Source organism: Emydura macquarii, unplaced genomic scaffold, assembly GCF_026122565.2.
Source record: "Emydura macquarii macquarii isolate MOO-44397 ecotype Brisbane River unplaced genomic scaffold, CSIRO-AGI_Emac_v2 contig_1597, whole genome shotgun sequence".
Classification (NCBI taxonomy): Eukaryota; Metazoa; Chordata; order Testudines; family Chelidae; genus Emydura; species Emydura macquarii.
The window spans coordinates 1,634,005-1,647,452 of record NW_027131734.1 but is presented as its reverse complement, the minus strand read 5'-3'; positions in this window follow the sequence as shown (position 1 = coordinate 1,647,452).

Here is a 13,448-nt window from a genome sequence, read left to right as displayed (position 1 = left end):
GTTTTAAATCAAAATGATTTGTGGGGTTGGGTTTTGCAAACTACTCCACTAAACTGAAAATATGTTCTAGTACAGTGATTCTCTACCCCAGGGGTACATCAGCTCATCTAGATATTTGCCTAGTTTTATAACAGGCTACATAAAAAGCACTAGCAAAATCAGTACAAACTAAAATTTCATACAGTGACATGTTTATACCTACTGCTGTATATACTAGGAACTGAAATGTAAGTATATTTATATTACAATTGATTTATTTTGTAATTATATGGTAAAAATGAGAGAGTAAACTATTTTCAGTAACAGTGTATTGTGACACTTTTGTATTTTGTAAACAAGTAGTTTAAGAAACTTGGTATGCAAGACAGGTCAGACTCCTGAAAGGGGTACAGGTGTCTGGAAAAGTTGAGAACTACTGTTCTCGTAGATTAACAGAAAATAGTAGGGAAAAGATTGAAAACATCAATAGGGTTGGGGTTATTTTTTACTATATGTATTTATTTATATTGTTCAGATTGTGTGTGGAAGGTGGGTATTGCCCTGTCAGCAATGGTGTGAGTTTTAAACTGCTCATTCTTCTAACCCAAACCCCCCCCCCACGGGCCAAATTGCCAAGTAGCTTTTCAGCAGCTGTCTATAGTCCTCCAGCCATTTTTTTATTACTAGCTGTTGTAAAAACAAAATTGCAAACTGTTCAATGATCTAAAATGTTCATACCTGAATCATCCCATTGAACTCAGTGGGACAACGGAGCTGCAAAATCTTTGCAGGGTTGACACCTTAGTTTTTATGATGGTTTATTTGTATTACAGTAGTGCTTTGGAGCCTTATTGTGCTAATTGCCTTGAAGAGTTTACAACCTCCATGAGACAAAAAAACAGTGGGGGCAAAGGGGCTGTATATACCATACAGGCACAATGATGATCTGAGTGCTATTTAAAAAAAATCTCACAAGGAGGGGTTTTGCTGGCAGAGTGTTAGCTAAATGGAATCACAAAAGGGAGAGGGGACACGGTGAAGAGGGAATTAAGTGATAAAGGGGAAGAAAGATGAGGGAGGGAAGGAAGAAAAGGAGCATAGAGGCATCAAGAAGAGAGACTAGAACCTTAAACAAGTGTTATGCAGTCAAAATACATGATAAGAGTTCTTTGTAAGGTACCTATTATATCCTACAAGGAACTATTTTTCATAGTGGAAATTAACTTTATTTTAAAAAAATTTAAAATTAATAATCCATAGTCTTAATAGCTAGTACTAGTGATTTCAGAATACGCATGGGTGCATCAGCTGCTTTTCCCAACCCTATTCTGCCTATCTATTTAAAACTACATTTACAGATGGAACTAGGGAGTGTCTGTGATATCTTTATGCAAGCTGGGGAATCAAGACTCCTAGCTCTAAATGTAACCCTAGGGTTGTACTGTAGAACCTCAGAGTTACAACCTCCTTGGGAACGGAGGTTGTAACTCTGAAATGTTTAACTCTGGACAAACAGAGTGGTGGTTTCAAAATTTGCAACTGAACATTGACTTAATACAGCTTTGAAACTTCACTATGCAGAAGAAAAATACTGTTTTCCCTGTACTTTAGTATTTTAACATTTTTTTATTTGGTTTTTTTTGTTTGTTTGTTTGGTTTTTTTTTTTTTTTTTTTTTTTTTTTTTTAAGTGTCTGCTGCTGCCTAATTGCATACTTCTGGTTCCAAATGAGATGTGCCTGGTTGACCGGTCAGTTTGTAACTGAGGCTCTATTGTATTTGAGATGTGTTTGAAGTGTCAATTGTGGCAGTGTTAAAGCTATGACAATTGTCATGATTATCATTCTAGAAAATCATTTGCTTCAGGTTTCAGTGACATTTTGTACGACATTGGTGTCAAGTGTTGAGATTTTAGCCTAAGTGACTTCTACATCAAACATGAGAGCTTACTTAGTACTGTCAACGACAGCTTTGAATCAAGTGTGCCACTAGTTTGTGTATATTTGTAAATCATGGCTTTAAAAAAGTCACTATCTAGTTAGTATTTGGCTAATAATTGATAACTAACCATCTGTTTAATTGCCAGAGACCTAAACTGCTCTGACTATCTTCCTGTAACCCGCCTGTAACACTTCTGCTGTGTGAATGGGTGCCTCTAGCTATAACTCTGCAGCTCATTTCTTCAGTTTTCCTTCCTCACCGCTCTCTGGAACATCCTACTCTACAGAAAGCATTGCCCCATGTGACTGTGCATGTCCTTTGGGAATTCTAATCCCCGCGGAGGCTGCACAGGATAGCTGCCTGGATTTTTCCAGAACACACAGATACAAACACAGGCAGCATGATAGGCCTGGATGCACAAGTTCAGAGCAGACATGATTGTGAAAAAGCTGTTATGTGGACCTCAACTCAGTTTGTTGTAAACATGTCAGATGAATGACAAAAACTGCTTACAAAAATACACTTGGGTGTGTGCACCTTAAGCCTTTCCTGGTAATTTCTATAGATAATTTGCTTCACCCTGTTCCTTCATGCATTCCAGAGTTATGATCTTCATCATGAAATTATGACATTGTATTCTTCTGTATGACCCTGAAGTGGTTGAGTTTAAGACTAAACCCTTCAGGTCAGGAAACCTGTTTGACATAGCTCTACCACCATATAGTGCAGCATAGTGTTCTCCATTGCTTCCATCTCTGGTGGTCATAATCTGTCAGGGCTACTCCTGTTCAGCTTTGATAACAAGAAAAAGGGGATAATCCAGCCCAAATAGCATGTTTCTCACACAGTTCCCTCTGATTGTGATTGTTGGTTATAGAGATTTATGTAGGGTAAGTTTTACTTCAGTGCAGAACATTCCTCATCTTTAACTCTACTCCTCCTCCCTTTCCAATAAACTTTTCAGTCCTTCAATAAAACAACATATCTGGGTAACTTTGAAAACATTTGTTTTCCTGCTCTCCAATAAACTTTTTTTTTTAAATTAACAGTAGTTGAATGTGACACCTCACTTTAAAATCCAAGACATTAAAAACTTACTTAACTAGGTAGGGTGGCGCTCCTTACCATTCCTCAACAATAACCGATACTTTTATAATCCATGAATTCCTGTAATTAAAACCTCCCTTACATTTAAAGCAATCTAAAACACCACCAAATCCTGCTACTGCAGGAATCTACAGCAGCTGTCAAGAGCCTGCTACCTCTTTCTCTCCCCATTACCTCTCAGTATCAGGATTCTTTTAGAGGGCTGCACACAGGTCAATCCATCTTTAATTAAAGTATATTTATGGCTCCCTAGAGCAGTAGGGATATATAGGTGAAAATCATCTCCATGTAGAATCAATACAGAAAGGAGGGTCTTACTGTTAAAGCATTTGACTAAGATGCCAGAGATTTGAGTTTAATTCCTGGTTCTATGCCAGACTTCTTGTATGATTGTAGGCTTGCTCATTTGTAAAATGGAAATAATACTTCCCTACCAGGTTACATGCATCAGTAATTGTGAGATGCACAAATGCTATTGTGATGCAGGGCAAGAAGAACCTCATACCACAAACTCTACCATCATCAACCCCAGTTGACAATGGATGCCATCCTACCATCCAAGGCAACCCACATACTACATCAAGAGAAGACTGAGGTACAGCAGAGGACCCTAGCCTTTCTCCTCCATGGCAATGCACACCACTCCTACAACACAAGTGAATTTGTCAGAACTGTTGGGAGCCATATTAGATTCAGTCCAGAGAGAATGACTTTTGGAAGCTACTTTGTGCCATTCCAACAGATTGGTCTGCCATGACATCAGACAAATGGGGGCTAGAACTCATGACTACCCCATCCAATTTCACTCTTCCCACTAACCACCTCCCCTTCCCCATCCCTGATCAGGGATTCTTCTCACAAGAGCCTATTACAAACAGAAGTGGCCTTGTTGCTTCATTTAGGAGCCCTAGAGGAGGTTCCATCAGAGGTTAGGGGAAGAGGTTTCTACTCACAGTATTTCCTCCTTTCAAAGAAAAGGGTCTTCATCCTATCCTAAACCTGAACAGATTCAGCAAATACATACCTATCTAAGGTTCAGGATGATAACACGTCTGTTATTCCATCTCTCCAAGCTCAAGACTGGTTCATGGCTCTCAACTTACCAGATGTGTATTTCCATATAGCTATCCATTCCACAGGAAGTACCCAAGATTCACAGAGGATCCTAATTTTTATCAACATAGGGTTCTGCCCTTCGGACTCTCCACAACACAGAGTATTCACAGAATGCCCGGCAGTGCATTTAAGAAGACAGGGAATCCACGTCTCCATGTAACTGGACAACTGGCTTATCAGAGGCAGGTCCAAACAGAAGTCTGCAGCAGCCTTGGAATAAGTCTTTTCCCTCTTCTCTTAATTTGGAATCCCGGTGATTACAAGAAATTGTCCCTTGTACACACATCAGAGGCAATAAGAGTGCATAGGAGAGGAGCTGTGACCACCTCCTGCTTGACAAGAGCTTACTTCCCAGAGGACACTCTAGTTGATGGCAAACAACCAAAAATCAAATCCAACAACTGCGCATGCATGTGTATCTACGATTCTTAGGCCACACGTCAGCATATGTGTACACCACATCACTTGACAGACTTCACCTACAGCCTTTACAACTCTGGCTGAGGTCTATGGACTCCACCTCCAGACATCACATGATCAAGACAGTCACAGACCTATCAAGTCCTGCAAGAGCTCCTTGGTGGCTAGACCCAGTGAACATACAAAAAGGGGTACCATTCTCTACCCCCTCCCTGACAATGGCACTTATCACAGACGCTTCAGGAACAGCCTGGAATGTCCACCTGAATCATGGTGCATGGAACAGGGTCTCAGGACAACTTAAAACCATATATGAACATCCTGAAGCTAAGAGTCATCCAGTGACCTGCACAGCATTCATGCCTGTGCTGTGGAACACTACACTGCAAGGCCCAACGTCCACAAAGCACTGGCAAGGAGGTTGCTTGATCTTCCCCTCTCTGCCAAGAAGCCATCAGGCTCTGGCTGTGATGTCATCAACACAGAATAACCTCTTAGGGGTCAACAACGGCCCAGCAGGCTTTTTTGAGCAGAATGGATGGTTGTTGCGTAAGTCCATCATTATTCCATCAAAGGACTCCCGTATTAGACATGTTTACCAGAAGACAACACCAAATGCCTAATTTTTGCCCCAGATGGGGTGTGAACCTGGCCTCATTACCGGATGCCTTTCTCCTTTGGTGATCTCAAGGACTAACTTTCTTCCAATTTCCCTCATCCAAGATCAGATGGGACAAAGCTAGACCACCCCCTACCCCCCTCCTCTTACTGGCCAAGGCAGTTCTCACTATCACACCTACTGCTAATGTCCAGGAGGACTCCACTCACCTCCCAAGCTGCTTAGACAGAATATCTCTGAATTAAGGTCAGAGACTGCACCTAGACCTATAGTCATTGCACTTGACAACTTGAATAGCTGATTGAATGCTATTGACACAGACTGGTCCCCACAGATTCAGAGAGTTCTCATACAAAGCAGGAAACGTTCCACCAGGAAGACTTACTCCTTGAAGTGGAAAAGATTTTCCACATGGGCACCTCAAAACAATCAAGTACAAGTAGCAGCATCCATACTGAAGATACTCAACATTTAACTCTCTCAAAGTTCACTTTGCAGCAATATCAGTGTGTCATGTTCTGGTACAATCATATTCAGTCTTTGACCCAATAGTATCTAAATTTCTTAAGGGCCTTCTTCATACTTACCCTTGGGCTAGAGATCCAACTCCTACCTGGGATTTCAATTCATCTTCCTAAAACTCATGGAGTTGCTCTTTGAACCATTATTGGACTGCTCGATACACGACTTGACCATCAAGATGATTTTTCTGATGGCCATTGTCATAGTTCTTGAGTTAACTTCACCTTTGACTCTTGCATGGCCTCCTTGAGAGCACCCTAAACAGGCTTCATGTCTCTAGCCATCCCCTTTCTCAGAGCGAGAATTCACATTCCTCTCCTTCCAGATCAGGGATTTAGGCTGCAATTCCTCATGCCCTCCAATGTAATCACCTTAGCAAATCTGAATTTAGATCAGCACTTGCTGTCAATGTTCTCTCTCAGGGGAAATGACATGGTTAACCAGTGACTTGGCCAGCCTTCATAAAACACAACAAAAACCATTACAGAGAACACACATCTTGAAAACAATGAACAGCTTACACACATACCTGTCTTACCAGGTGCCACTCATCTTCCACATGAAAACTCTGGTTGGTTTCCAACTCTTTCTGCAAGGTCTATCCTTCTTGGTCACAGTATCATATCAGTTCTTGGATTATGTGAGAGTGTCTTCACTAAATCAGGCTGCCCATTTCATATTGTTCTAAGTTCTTTATTTGCTGGACCTCTTGAACCTGATCAAAACCAGTATATGCAATTTCCCCCCAGCCCATGGTACTTGTACAGACTTGTTTAACCGTCTAAGGATTTGCATTAAGCATCCCCCAATGATTTAGTTGCTGATAGTTCATTCATACTAGGTGACTTCTGTGCAGTCACTACATTGCTTGCCATGTCAAGAAAAGGTATTAATTAAGCTGCATACCTTGGACACTTCCAGAGCCTCCCCATCTCTTTGTAGCTGTATCTGGCCTATCAAAAGGCCAAAGCATTTCATCTGAGACTCTCTAAGTGGTCCTCACAGTGCATTTTCACCTGCTATCAGATGGCTAGCTAGCCTCTCCCTCTGAACGTAAAGGCACCCTCCGCCAGGACACAGGCAGCATCTTCTGCCTGCTGCAGGAACTTTCCAATCTCAGAGCTGCAGGGCTTGCAAAATGGAAAACTCCACTGACATTTGTTAAACATTATGCACTTGACATGGCAGCCAGATCAGATGCCAAGTTTGGGAGAGCAATACTTTAATCACTGCATGACTGGTACAGCTGAGATTCCTCACCATCCCAGGAGGTTATTGCTTGCGTCACCTACAGTGGGATCTACACTAGCATATATACAAAGAACCAGAGTTACTGAAGTTTAAGTAACTGTTTTTTCCTGATTGGAGTTTTTAAATTAGTTGCAGTACTGTGATTTTTGCTGTATTATAGGGGAAGCTGGTAGTGATCCCTGTATTATTTAGGTTTATTCTTGGGACCTTTTTCTGAGGCTTTGTTGACATCTAAAACTTAAGTCCACCCAACTACGTTGCTTAGGGCTTGAAAAATTTTACACCCTAAGAACTGTAGTTAGGTTGAGCTAACCCTAGTGTGGAGGTGGTTGAGTCAACAGAAGGATTCTTCCATTGATGTAGCTACTACTTCTTAGAGAGGTGAATTATCTATGATGGAAAAAACCCTTCCATTGAGGTAGGAAGTGTCTATACTATAGCGCTACAGCAGCACAGTTGCAGCACAGCAGCTGTACCACTGTTGCAGTACTAGTGTAAACATAGTGAGAAGCTCCAACATCTTCATTGTTTACAACAGGCCTTTAAAATTCACCAAGGCAAAATCCTCCAGAGCTAAAGTGGATTTTCTGTATCCCAAGATTTTGCTGAGATGTAAATTGCTGGAAATTGCCGTTTTCTTTTTCTCACTTTACATAGCTCAGATGTTAGCAAACTGCCAAAATAACAACGAAACATTAACATTACAAAGCTAGGCTTATGACACCACTAAAGCAGCAGAAGACACTACACTGAAAATGCCTGGGAGCTGCCAGAACAGTGGGGGAGGGAAGGGGGAGAACCACAGTGGCTTTCCTGCAGATGCAGCACGTGGCCCCAGCTGCCTTTCTTCCATTGTTGGAAGCACCACATGGGGCAAGATCTCCCTCAACTCTGATATTGGAGAAGAGAATCAGGCTGTGTCAGGCTCAAGCCAACCGCCCACTAGCCACAACTGATTTCCCCCACTTTACTCCCAGAATAACAGCCTTGTGACGCTGCCTGTTAATGTTATTAGCCCTGCAGCTCAGGTATGCTAAGTCTGTGGTGTAATGCTGACTGTTTAAGATTTAAACCCTGCTGAGGATGCACAATTTATTTTTTTTCCTTTAAAAAAGACATTGGAAATCTCATACAAGAAACTACATTAAAATGATATTTTAAAGTGGTAAAGTCAAGGCCTTAAAACTTAGGAAATGCCAGTATTACAGCCTCCTTGGGCATTATAATAGTCATTACATGATCACATGCAATTTTTCCTGTAGGACCCTTGCCTCATTCATTGCAAAGGACGAAGCTGCAAGTGGCAGAATTAAAGTCTGGCATTTCCTATCTTTCAAGTGCTTGACTTGGCAACCTAGATACTTCTAAAAATAGGGAGGGTTTTTTTTGTACATACAAGCACAGGAGGCTTGATGCTACACAGATTTGCACATGTGAAGCCAATGAGACTATTCACATAAGCATAATTCCATTCCTAATTTTTTTTTACAGGATCAGGTCCAACTTCTGGAAATAAAAGTTTGCCAGTTTAAGGAAGCTTCTACTTTTGCCTTAGAAAAATACTAAAAACAAATTCAGTAGTGCCTACATCCAGGAGTTTTTCTTGAGCAAAAGTTGACCACTAAAGAGCTACTGCTTCTGCATGTCTCCTGCCTCTTGTCATAAAAGAGAAGTCTTTAAGTGTAGGGTCTCATGTATTTTACCAACTTATCCAAGAAACAATCCTGTGAAGTTTAAGATGAACAACAAAGCCTTTTCTCTAAAAATAAAATGGTCTACAATCCCAAATCTTGAACAGAATATGTACAGACTTCTTATAAAGAAGTCCATTTGAAAATAATTTCTGTTTTAGGTCCTGATCTTGTGAAGACTTACACAGATGCTTAACTTTAAGCATGTGAGTAATCACAGTGAATCTCTCTGGGGTATTTTGACCAGGTTTACTTTAAATTATTCTCTCAGATGGACATGTCCTTTTCAGAATATTTAAAACAGGCCTCTCACTTCAGCTTTGGTCTCACACCTGTCCCTGCATGCATTTCCATAGGAACCTGTGAAAGTTTGTGTGAAAGGGCCCATGAAGAATTAATGTAGTTTAAAGCTACATAAATTCTAATGCCACTTTATACTACAAAAAAAAAAAAAAAAAAGTATTTTTACACCAGGGTAGCTAACATGTAAAGTCCTATTGTAGATGGGCCAAAGCATAGTTTTACCTTAATGTAATTGGGTGAGGTAACCCTAGACTCCCTGTTATGGTTCACCTTGACCAGCTACATCAAGGGAAAACTATAAATAGCCCCATCAACACTAGGATTTTACAATATATTAGGTGTCATTATAAACCTCACCCGTTTTTCCTGAACAGGACTTCATTTAGTGACACTCACCATGTGGAGACCCCCACCAAGCACATGGAAATAGCTCTAGGAGACCTGGGGTAAGGGGCATTGTGCCACTAAAGTGATAACCATATTCTCAATCCCCATTTACTGTCCAGACTATAAAGGCCCAGAGTAATTCTTTTTAATCTGCAATTGCTCATCTTTACCATCACCATGTAAAAAGTTGTTTTTAAAGGTATTCTTTTTAAGAGAAAGTTGACTGAGCTCTTTTATCTCACACAATTTTAATACTACTGCGTTTTTCAAATTGGTTCAACTGTTTTTCCCCTCTCCAAAAAAAAGAACAATTTTGATCCTAGTGCTGTTTGCTTAACCGGAAACAAATACAAAATGCTTTTTAAAATACTAATATTGTGACAAGGAGTGATAAGTAGTTTACTGGGACACACCTGTTGAAATGAAAAAGGGTTTGTTCCGTGTGTTTCACTTTCAAAAGGGAAACTAAAAGATGAAGAAAGAATTTGACTACAGTCATTTCATTAAATGGAATAGTGTTCAACCTGCTGCTTGGTGTTTATTCCAATGGCCTCCTGCCACTCCCAGTATTTGTGAAATGGAAGACTAAAGGCAGGAGCCAAATGAAGATTCATTACTGTCCACATCATTATTCCAGTTGGCTGATTTTATACGACTGTTACAGCCCTCAAAAAACCCAAAGTGCCACTGAATGGTCAGCTGGTGCCTCAATCTCTGAGTGAAGAGGGAGAAGATATATATATAACTGGGAAGCACCATGGCTTAACCTAGCTTGCAATAAAAACCACCTCCCCTCCTCCCAACCAACCACATGCAGCCACTTGTCTAGGATTAAGTGAACTTTGCATCACAAATAAAATGGGGAGTGCTGAAGAGCAAGCATGATTCTTTTAACTGTACCATGGCTAGTTTGATAATACCTATTATATTGCAAAGCAACCCTCTTGAATTTCTACTTTTTTTCAACAAACTTTTTCTGGCATCTTCTTATTACCCCTCTCCCCCCAACTACCATTAATGGTCTACATTACCTTTTGTCATTCTTAAAATGTACTCCATTGTCACTAACCCAAATTAGGTTATGAGTGCACATCTCAGGTGGTGGTGGGCACTCCAACTTCAGGCTGCTACACACACTATAGTAATATCAAACTAATGGGTCTCTCATGACTTAATTTGATTTTCCCTGACCATGTTTGAAGTTGTGCCATTAGAAAACATTAACCAAGAGATTCCTAAAGAGCTGTGATTTTTAGAAGTATGAAAGAGGACTCACATCCCTTTGAGAGTGATTGTTACAATAAGTATAGATTTAATTAAGATAGCAGAATTGGACACTCCCCCTCCCCCACCAGCCGTTGAAGCAAGTGGGAAACAACAGACTTACATAAAACATGCTGCTTGCTCAAAAGCAGTATCAGGAACTAACTTTTATACCAGAATAAAAACTAAGTACTACATGAATTCCCACAACAATCAGCTTAAGAGAAAAGAAAAAGGAGAAAGAAAGTATCTTCTGGCGTTAGCTATGCTAGCAAGCTTAGTCCTCATCTAAACAAGAAAACAGAACTATAACTGAACACTTAACCTGTAAGCATAGGCTAGGACAAACTCTGTTCAGTAAACCATGTGTGTTCAGCTCCAAGTCACCTCACTTGTTTGCTGACAACTCTGTATCAGTAATGGACAAATGGTTCTATTTTATAGTGCATACAAGGCCACAATATGATAGATGAGAGAAATCAGTCTGCGTTGGGAGCAACAGACTGGTCCCAAAATCTAGTTTCTATTTACCAGGCTTTTCAGAGCTCAGTTAAAAAGTGGAAAAAAAATCAAACAACAAAATACACACATACTCTCTCTCTCAATTCCAAGTCAGGATTTTAAACAGAATTCCAAAAAAGCTTCTTTCACACTAACGTCTAACAGACTTGTTATAAAATACATAATAGTACCTAGCATCTTCCCAGCACATTCGAGAGGTTGTAGTTTCTTACAGCCACCTATTCTGAAATCCCCAGGGCCCAGGGTGCCAAAAGCATTTTGGGAAGTCTCCTGCAGTTGCTTTCCCACTATGGCTGCATCAGATGATGCTGATGGCTATCCAAATCTTGTCTATATTAGAAATCCCAGTTTCTACCACAAATGGAACTCCACTGATGGTACGGAAGACAAGACCTCAGGGCAAACTGAAACCAGAAAAACAAATGCCCATATTACAGCGGAAGTTCTAGTGCAGAGAGGACTCAAGCAAATTTTACCAGACCAGTCATTAAAGCCTGAGTACTATGTACGGTACCAGCACTGCTAACTGGTGTACAAGGAAGTCTTGTCTACACTACACATTAAGTCTACCAGTTATATCATCACTGCAGTTCCAGTACTTTTCATGACATGGAGGTAAAACAGGGGCCCATTTTATTATGAGCACTCTCAGCATAGCTCACAGCAGTGCAACTGCTATAATATGGGCAGTTTTTTCTAGTGTATAACATGCAAGTGGTTACTTAATATGCCAGATGACCAAGCCATTTGGTGACAGCATGCAGCTGTGGTTTATACTCTACCAAAGCAGCAGCTATTAGTTTTTTCTGTCAACTCCATGAGAATTTTTTATTGCTTTTCTTTAGCACTGGGCAGGCTGCAAGTGCAGGTTTTTGGCAAAAGTCATTTTGGAAGTAAAAATAAATCACATTTTTGTAACGCAGAAGACCAATAATGGGGGGGGGCGGGGGGGAGAAGCCATGTACTTTATCCCTTTAATTTCTATACTCATACTAAAAATTTAAGCGCAGAAATAAGTTTGTTAATGGTCATATTCTCTGACTGGATAGGTTTAAACCCAATTTAGTTTACATTCGCCCTCCCTCTGCATTTAACATTCCAGCTTCGTACACTACCTTAACCAGCCCAATAAATTTACAAACTCATATTTTAAACTTCTTAACAAGATGCACTAAAATGATAGAAAAGGCCTCTTCTGTGTTAGCTAACAAAAAACACAAACACACCCCAAAACCCACATCTATTTAAGATTGGAACTTTGTAGTCAAAGTAAAGAATTAATTTCTAAGTTTTAACTAAACTTTGGTTTTTTTGATTGAGATTCCTAAAACCTAGATTTTAAACAGTGCAAATGACACAGCTGTAAGAATCAGAGTAGATGTCAAGAGTCAACTCCTTACACCTGTGCACAAGTCTTAAGATAGAGATGTTTGTTCTTACAGCTGTTTTGCAAGAGAATGTTTAAAGAAAGCAATTTTGCTGCATTTGTAAAGTCTTCAATACTACTGAAATTGCAGTGTGCTCAGTCATACCTTACATAATCAGACTTCAGTTTTCTAAATAAAAACAATCCATACATCCACTATAAAATAAATGCATGCTATGTTTGGTATTTAAAGACTAATGGAAGGAAAATCATGTATAGCAAAACATGGAGACAGAACGAAAAGCTAAACAGTACTAGAGAAAAAACAGTGGTTTCTCACACGGAGTACTCAGAATACTTGATTCCTATTCACAGAGCGGTACTATGGTTAGAGCTCTCACTTTGTTTCAGTGACTAGTGTCTTGGTGGGAGCCCCTGGAAAAGAAGATTGGTTAATGATTCATGTCTCCCACAGCACTCATGAATTTGTTTTCCCTCAAAGCAATTTTTGTATTACTACCTAACACCTCCCTCACAGAAGTGTATGGGGAGTTTAATATTAAGTACCTAATTACCAGCTGCTACTATAACTAGAAGTTCTTAACAGTAAGACAACTGAAGTATTTTTAAACACTACACAGGACTTTTACTAGCCAAATGACATTTTAAAGAAAAACAGTGTTTTGTTTAAGTGCACCACACTGCCTATACATCAGGGCCGAGGATATCAATTTCTCCTATTCTATAGTTGTTCTTAGTTTTAAAACCTAAACCTAGTGATCCAAGTCCCTATCTCGTTGTACTAGTGGTAAAGTGTATTCACACCTGTCAATTCTAGCTTTAGGTCAATAATATCCATTCAGCCTATGTATAATGTGACCCATGCAGGCCAAGAATTAGCTAGCAACGACATTACATCTCATGTATATTCTTATAGTTGAACAGAGTTTCTACAGATAAAGT